Source organism: Triticum urartu, chromosome 2A, assembly GCF_056163025.1.
Source record: "Triticum urartu cultivar PI428250 chromosome 2A, HENAU_Tu73, whole genome shotgun sequence".
NCBI lineage: Eukaryota > Viridiplantae > Streptophyta > Magnoliopsida > Poales > Poaceae > Triticum > Triticum urartu.
The window spans coordinates 14,033,353-14,041,905 of record NC_141874.1 but is presented as its reverse complement, the minus strand read 5'-3'; the positions used below and the strand labels follow the sequence as shown (position 1 = coordinate 14,041,905).

Sequence of the window (8,553 nt, the reverse complement as noted above, 5' to 3'; positions counted from 1 at the left end):
GATATCGTTGGTTGTGCGAATGAGTCGTTCGGCTTTACCGTTTTGTGGGGAGGTGTGGGGGCAAGAAAAGCGATAGACAACGCCGTTTGAGGAGAAGAAGGAGCGGAGAGAAGAGTTGATAAACTCACCTCCGTATCACATTGCGTGGTTTGGATGATGACATGAAATTGGGTGTGAACATATGTGAAGAAGCGTTGGAGGATAGTGGAGGTGTCGGACTTATGGCGCATAGGAAAGGACCACGAATAATGCGTGTAATCATCCAACAGAATGAGGTAGTATTGATATCCAGAGAAGCTTACAACCGGAGAGGTCCACAAATCACAGTGAATTAATTGAAAGGGAGCACAAGTTTTGCTAGTAGAGGAAGGAAAAGGGAGACGTGGTTGGCGTCCTAGTTGACATGCACTACATACAGAGTGTGGCTCCTTATTACAAACACTAAGAAAGTCGCGAGATAATGTGGACAGAGTGTGAGCGCTTGGGTGTCCAAGTCGGCGGTGCCACAACGCCGAGGAAGTGGTGAGGAAAGCGGTCGCCGTCGCCGGATTATTGCCGATGAATGGATATAGGTCGCCGGTGCTAGCGGAGATCATGAGAACTTTCCGAGTGCGTAGATCCTTCACAAGAAAACCACACGGATAAAATTCATTGGAGCAAGAATTATCTTTAGTAAACATGCGAACAGAAATAAGACTAGTGACGATGTTTGGGGAGACAAGAATATCGGTAAGTTTAAAATCGTGAGGGGGGAGGACGGTAGATCCAGTGGTAGTGACGGGAAGAGAGTGACCATTGCCAACAAGAATGCTGCGAGGTACATGCGTTAATGAAGAACTTGACGTGGTGAGGTTACCTTGACTGCCCGTCACATGGGAAGAGGCGCCGCTGTCGAGGAACCACTCGGTGTCGGGAGTGGTGGGGAAGCCGGAGTTGCTGTAGGCGGCGTTGAGCATCGCAAGGTGCTCCCATGACGGCGGTTGGAGCGGGTAGGACGGAGGAGGCGGTGCAGGCTAGTACATGGGGTAGGCGTGCGCGTGGGAGCCGGGGCGTGGGCCGAGGACGCCGTCGGCGTTCGGCGGCACCCATCCAGAGCGGGGTGAGGGGAGCGCCATGCCGTAGGGCGCAAAGTAGCCTGTGAACGGCGAGAACTGGAGCTGCGATCCAGATCCGCGGCCCGACTGGTCGCCCCGGCCACGTCCACGACCGCAGCCACGTCCGCGGCCACAGTCACCGCCATCGGCCGAGCGATCACCGCGTCCACGACCAGGGGCAGGCTGCTGCTGTTGAGGAAGGTGGCCCTGGGGGCGGTTGTTGGTGCGGTCTCCACCGGAACCGCGAGCACCACCGCCGGAGCCACTGCTCTGGCCGCGGTCACCACTGGGGAGCGCAAACGCCGAGGCGCTCTCCTCAGCGGTGCGCTGCGCCTGGGACTCTTCGACCAGGATGACCCGAGAGAGGACGGTGTTGAAGGGCAGCTCCTGGTTGCCGAGGACGACTCGAATGGTGTCGAGGCCGTGAAGAAACTGAGTGCGGAGATCGACCTCGGTGACGGCGTGCTCGATGTCGGCGAGACCGTCGGTGAGGAGTTTCATGCGCCGCGCGTACTCGGCCACAGGAAGATCGCCCTGCTTGAGGTTGCGATACTGCCGGTTGAGGATCATGAACCGGGCAGCACGATTGGCAAGGAAGAAATCCTTGATCTTGTGCCAGAGAGCGAAGGTGTTGGTGGCGCCGCCGACGTGATCCACCATGGAGTTGGCGAGCATGGCGTAGATCCAGATAACGACGTGGGCATCGAGCTCGAGGTAGGCAGCATCGGCGTTGGGAGGAGGAGGATGCTCGATGAGAAACTTGACGCCGTGGCGAATGAGGACCATGAGGAAGAAGGACTTCCATTTGTGGTAGTTGTGATCCGCAGGGTTGAGGAGGAACTTGATGTGGTTGGAGATATGGTCGTTGTAGATGGAGAGGCGGGGGCAGGGGGTGGTGGCGCCGTAGTGGCGGAGGAGAAGAGAGGGGCGAACTGCGATCCGGTCGCGGCGGAGCTGCTGCTGAAGAGAGAGGGTGCCGTGCCGAAGACGAACGGCGGGGAGGAAGTGGAGGAGGAGGCCGCGGCAGTGGTGGCGGCAGGCGCGGTGGAAGTGAGGGAGGCCGGAGAGGTGACAGAGTCCATGGCGGCGACGGACGGGGAGGAGTTTGTGCCGGCCATGAAGGGGACCTGGAAGCAGCTGATACCAAGTTGGAAACAATATTTCCTTGATTGATGCTCACTGTTACAGAGTACAGAGAATAAGTCAGGAAAGTGGAGCACCCATCTCCCTACAATGTAGGCACGCAGGCCATGGCGCGGCATGATCCAACAAACCCGGAGAGTACAACAAGATAAACGTTACAATGTACAACACTATATACACAGATTCTAACAGTAGAACACAAACAAAGTACGCGAAGCTACAACTATGGCGAACTTTTGATTTAAACAAAACTAAAGTCTAAATAGTGCCTTAAGGGATGTATTTTTAGGGGAAAAGAGAAGGGATTTCATCCCCCATTGGCAAGGTGGGACTAAAACACTTCCTGAGTCATTTCTCCTACAATACGGACTCTAAAAAATAGTCTATAAGTAGTATTTTAAAATTACATGGGACTGGCCCAAAAATAAGATGGGGCAACACCTATATTAAGCTATGGACGAAATTTATGAAAGACCATCTTGTATATTTCGTTCATGTCCTTGTACGTCAACATGGTGGCTCCAAAGTGCTGAAAACTCCACCAAAAACTTTGTTCTTGTTCCCCATGCACATGCCATCATCTCCATGCTTGATCATGCTCCTATGTTCATTCTTCTTGTCCAATATAGACCCTTCATTTGTAAGGAAAACAAATGTATTTAATTTAGGCAACATCATATTCTCATGAACATTAGAATCATTACCAAGAAAAGAAAGTACATGGTAATTTAATTGGCATGCACGAGTTCTAGTAAATGGTCCCATGTATGTAACAACAGGGGCTGTGGGTGTAACGTTGAATCCAATTGGGTTGGACAGTGCACGAAATAAACCTTCCAACAAAAAAAGAATCACCCAATTCAGAGTCTGGATGCAAAAGTTCTTGGCATTTTGAGTCAGGTATGTCTGTGCAGTACGAATCTGAGTCCAGAACGTGAGAGACTTGGACTCTATCTTCTCTTGGGCTAAAAGTGACGAGAGATAATTTCTTGAACAACACCTAAATGTCTCTTTCTCCCTTATCTACATATGTGGATTGTACAAGTGTCCGGTAGTTCTGCAATTAGGCATGAAACAAAAAGAGGTGAAGTACTCTTGTTCTGTATAGTATAAACTAGTAAGCGTGCACGTGCAACGCATGTATAATCGTAGAGAGAAATTTCTTGAGTCATCCTAGTTAAGACATAATTATCTCATATCAAATATGCACGCAGCGGACTTCTCAACCAGACAACCATACATAATTAACGTAAACACGCCAATACAACAGTACCTTAGTCAAACTACAAGTCAGACCAGAGATGTACATTTACATCACAACCAACTCCAACTGTGCCTAATGACCTACAAAGGTATTCATACAATATAATGGTTTTGAACGTGTAAGGTATATCACAAGCTGTATCAAACTGCATGATGAGTGCGGTGCAGGGACGGGTGATCCGAAAACAGTTTCCCTTTATTTACAGAATCACAAAATAATCACCAAAAGAGAGTGGAAAGCATGGAACATTGGGTACTATTTTCTCAAAGCAGGTTCGACCAGGGAATTTCAGATTGCACTGGTTCTGCATATGTTGCATGTGTCCATGGACTGAAAGCAGAAGATGCAAATAAACAAAACTAACAGGACATGTTAGGTTGCATATACTAACGTTAGGACTGACACAATATATATATAAACTACACCTTCAGCAGAATCAGTAAGTATTCTGCTTGCAAGCAACACAATGGCTGGCAAAAGTTATCTTCTGAAAAGAAACACAATCTGCTCTCTTTCTGTACAAGTACAATCCGTGAAACCTCTCTCCACATTCCATAAATTTGATCCTCTCACTACCATTATCTACAAGCACAATCTGCTTTCTTTCTATATATCAAAAAGGTTCCAAAGTCGCAATCTTCTCAATCCTGCAAGAAAGAAAAGGTGAGTTCTGAACCTTCCTCTAACAAAGTCAGATTCCACAGTTCACCCAATTAAATCTTATTGTGAGTAGTAAATTTCTTCCTTTTTATTCTCACCACCAAAGGAGTCTTTTTTCATAGCACAGAGCAAACATGTATGTACAGAGGTCTAATAATGAACCCTCCTATACATGTTCACGAGTAAAGCAATTAGCTTTGATGGCCTTACTAATTGTACAAGGCTCCAAGAATCCTCCTGTGCATGTATTTACATATAGGTCTAATAACGGTAAACCACGAATCCTCCTATCACATGTTCACCAGTAAAGCAATTGGCTTTGATGCTCCAAGAACAATATTCAGTAGAATAGCAGTAGGGGGACATAGTAAATCTCGACAGATAGGAGGGAAACTGTGCAGTGATGGGACTGAACCAAGGAGCCCCATCCGACCACGACAGAGGGCTTGACACCCTTGAGGCATCCGAGAGCAGTGCGAAAAGGTTCTGCCCGCCCGCCACCATATACTGCAGAGGCACACACAAAACAAAAAAACATCAGAAACCAATTCCTGGAGAGGGACAAGGAATTGGAACGGGAGTGCAGGTCCGGACCTCGTCATGGCCGGCGAGCGAGATCTTCTCCTTGTTGAAGACGGCGATGTCGAAGTCGAGCGTGCGGCCCTATGCCATGCAGCCGCCCCGGTACCATCAGCATACAAAATAATCTCCATCACTGGCCATAATCTAGTCGGGATTTTAGCATCAATGTTGCATTTTTCCAAGCAATTTATGACCAGGAAAAAGTCATGTTGTTCATATTATATACAACTAAAAATAAGAGTATAGGCATCGATGTTATGCATTTCAGCAAAAAATAAAATGAAAAGGAGGTTGAAACCCCCGGCCTCTGCATCGATCAGTGCGCACAGCCATCTTTATTAATTATTCAACAACGGGTTGACAAGAACATACATCAAACCACCCGAAACCACCACTCATAACTACAAACTCGATAATGCGGAGTGCCCTCACTCCCACCATCTAGAACCGAGGTCATCGCCGGTCCGCCCGCATGACGCATCAGGAACCTGCACCCGGTTTAGCAAAACTAAAGCGTATACCGCATGCACACGTTTTAGAAGCCGCCATCACCATTGAACCGCTGACCCATCTCCAGGAAGGAGATCCACATCATCCTTGCCAGGCCAGCCATCCGTCGACGCCGCCACGGCTCCTCCAGTGCCACCGCCCTGCGCTCTTCCATCCAGATGCATCCATCGCCGAGGCTCAGCTGCACCATGCCGCCAAGACCTGCCGTCATCAACGCGGTAGATGCCACGCCGCTCCACCTGCCAACCTCCACCCACCGTCGTCGCTCGAGCCCTGGTCACCCGGAGCCCACCGCCTACAGCAACCCTTTCCCATAAACCCAAGCATCCCAAGACGGCGCCTCCATGGAGGGTACGACGCACATGGCGCCGCCGCCGCCCAATCCAAGGCAGATTTTGAACTTTCTTCTGGGAGGGGGGTCGGGTGTGGATAAGAGGGACCTCGATTGTGCCTCCAATGAGGAAAACGACATCGAGAGACGTCACCACTGCCGGGCCAGTCGACCAAAGTTTCCTCCGGTCCCAATCTTATAATATCTATCTGTTCTGCTCCAGATCCGACAACCTCGAGCTGCCATCAACCGGAACCTACGGGGAAGAGAGTACCATAGGGGAAGTACAACCCTCCAAATCGGTTGGCGAGGAAGGTCTGCTCTGCGCGCACCACCCCGCACCACATCCGCGTCGGGGAGCAGAGTCCCGAGCAAGAGCAGCCGCCCCATGGAGTCAGCCAGACTTTAAGATTTATGAAAGTTCATTGGTTGACTGACTTTACGATTTATATGACCAAGAGATGCAAACACTCAAGAAGTCCAAAAAAATTAGCCTGCCATTAGCTTTGAGATAACTGTAACTCCCCCTGACGTACAGTTGCAGCCACAGAATATGTTGGACATTCAGATAGACCCGGACTTAATATGAGTCCATTGAGAAAAATTAATGTGATGAACAGCTTCCCTATATGTCCATAACCTACTCTATTTATCCACCTTATGTTCCAGGGTCCCCATCATACAGACCAAGGTTTCGAGTTATGCGTGTGGTAAGAAATGCATGTGAATCAAGTAAATTGTGATCTCCTGATGCAAAATGTGTTATGGTTACACCATAAGAATAAGGTGTTTAGAGTAGTGTGAGTTACCTCCCAATCGGTGCCTCTATCTGAAGATCAAACACAATTCTGTATTTGTTCAAGTGTAAACATTAAGTTGATCTGTACCTAGCACCTGGTCATTAGTACAAAAGGACCTTGTTACTGACTGCAATACCTTCAACCAAAAAGTGAAAGATGATATTCAACACGCATGCACACACCTTTATGAGGAAATAAAAGACAATTGTTACTAACCTCGGCTTTCTGTAAAGTTGATCATGGTTGCCGTGACCATAAAAAATTGGGTCATTACGAAATATAATCCTCGAATCATGAATAGTGTACAGAAGCAATGCATGTGCACTTTCAGAGCCAACAACGGATCGGCTTGGCCCGTTGCCCATCTGGGGAAGAAAGAGTTTCTAGATCTGCACATATGCAGTCTTCAAATCATTAGAACTAATTCTTCTTGCAGGATTCAATCATAGTGACTATCACTGCAATTAACAACAAAGAGCATATACTCAGCCTTAGACAAGTAGCACAGACCAACCTTTTCAGCTAATTCTTCTTGCAGGATGGTCCAAGTTCCTGGAGCTAAAAAATTGCAGGCGGCGTTAGATGGCAGCACTGTACTTAGGCTCAAGAGTACCATGGTTACCTTGGAGGACATGTATAAAGGATAAACAGAAAAATGACTAACCATTAATACATTTGTCTTAAGTATACACATGTGATTCATTCAACACGTTAATCTGATGCATCCAATAATTAGATAATTACATGTGGACCTCTTTGTGTGTACACTGTATATACCTTGAGCGTTACCGAAAATTTGGATGCCATTGCCGGTAGTGTAGCTCCGGCGATCAGCACTGCCGAGCCTTCCGGTGGCGCACCGATTTCCCTTCGGTTCATGCCAACTTCTGCACATCGATTGGTTCTACCATACACACTGCATGCACATATAGTACACAACAATTTCAGATTTAAGCCTGGAAACAGTCATACAATTCACTCCCGATTTAAGATTGGGAGGCTGGGACGAAGTACCAACCACAAGGTAATGAATGTTGAACCACATACTATAGGTGTGTGTCAATGAGCTCTATATCCAGAGAAGTATCTCACTAATTGTTTTGACCCTTTTTATAGTCACTGTACATCACAGCAGTAAGCATAAGATCGAGATATTCCTGAGCAATTTTCCGTTGCCTATGCCTATGCTCCAATTTCCTTTGCACCATTTCCTTGGATTGCTTTGAAGAAAAGAGCCGGAGAGAACCATTATTTGTGTTGTAGGTTCATCCCTAACCAGATTGTTTTCAGGAAAAATGTTTTGGTTGGTTAACAGAAGAAGAAATAGAACGGAGAAGTTCTTGGCTCGGCGGTGGATCGAGGGCTGGTCACGTAGTCCTGGCCGGAGAGGACCTCCGCGCTGTCTGGTGCTTCCCGGTTCTCCACGATCCGAGACCCTATCTGACAGCCTGCAGAGCGCGTAGGTGGGGCAAAGTGGAGGCGTACCTAGGTTGCTGCCGCGCGCACGGAGGAGCAGCTGGAGTGCTGGGCGGCGAGGTCAGTGAAGGAGGCGCGGCGGGCGAGGATCTGGTCGCGGAGCTCGCCGAGGCGCGCGGCGACATCGGTGCGCGTTGTGGCGGAGATGACCCGACCCTTGGGATCCTTCCCGGATGTAGGACGCCCGCCCCGTCTCCTCCCCCGCCGCCGCAAACGCCATCTCCCCATTCCTCCGCCGTTTTCCGCTCCGGTTGCTTCGGGGGTTGGTTCCGTTCGCTCGCGCCCTCGATAGCAGAGGAGGAACGGCAGGCGGCGGCGGCGATGGGAACAGGAAGGAGTTCTGTGGCGGCTAGAGGAGGGGCGCTATGGCTGAAGTTGGAAACGTGATGTGTTTTTTTGGAAGCCGAGACGTGATGGCAGACGGGCAGAACATTCAATCTTGTCCATTCGTTTCGATGGCAGACCATCGAAGTAATACGGGCTCTCAGATATAATTAAGTGGAGTAGATCTGACGGTGCTGGTTTTCTTGTGTACATTAAGTTTGGTTGGTTTAGACTAATTCATGTTTGCTCTTTTAATAGTAGTATATTAATAGTAGTATATAGATAAATTATTGCATAACTTTTATTAGAAATCACCTCAGTTAATTACGCATAAGCAATATTTGTGATCATATCCAAGGTAGCCATGTC

At 48.5% G+C, this 8,553-nt stretch overlaps 1 pseudogene; it reads right to left on the bottom strand.

Moving 5' to 3' along the window:
* Window positions 1-1,013: 1,013 nt before the first annotated feature.
* On the bottom strand, window positions 1,014-5,464 carry LOC147982914 (uncharacterized; annotated as a pseudogene).
* Between the last annotated feature and the right edge of the window lie 3,089 nt (window positions 5,465-8,553).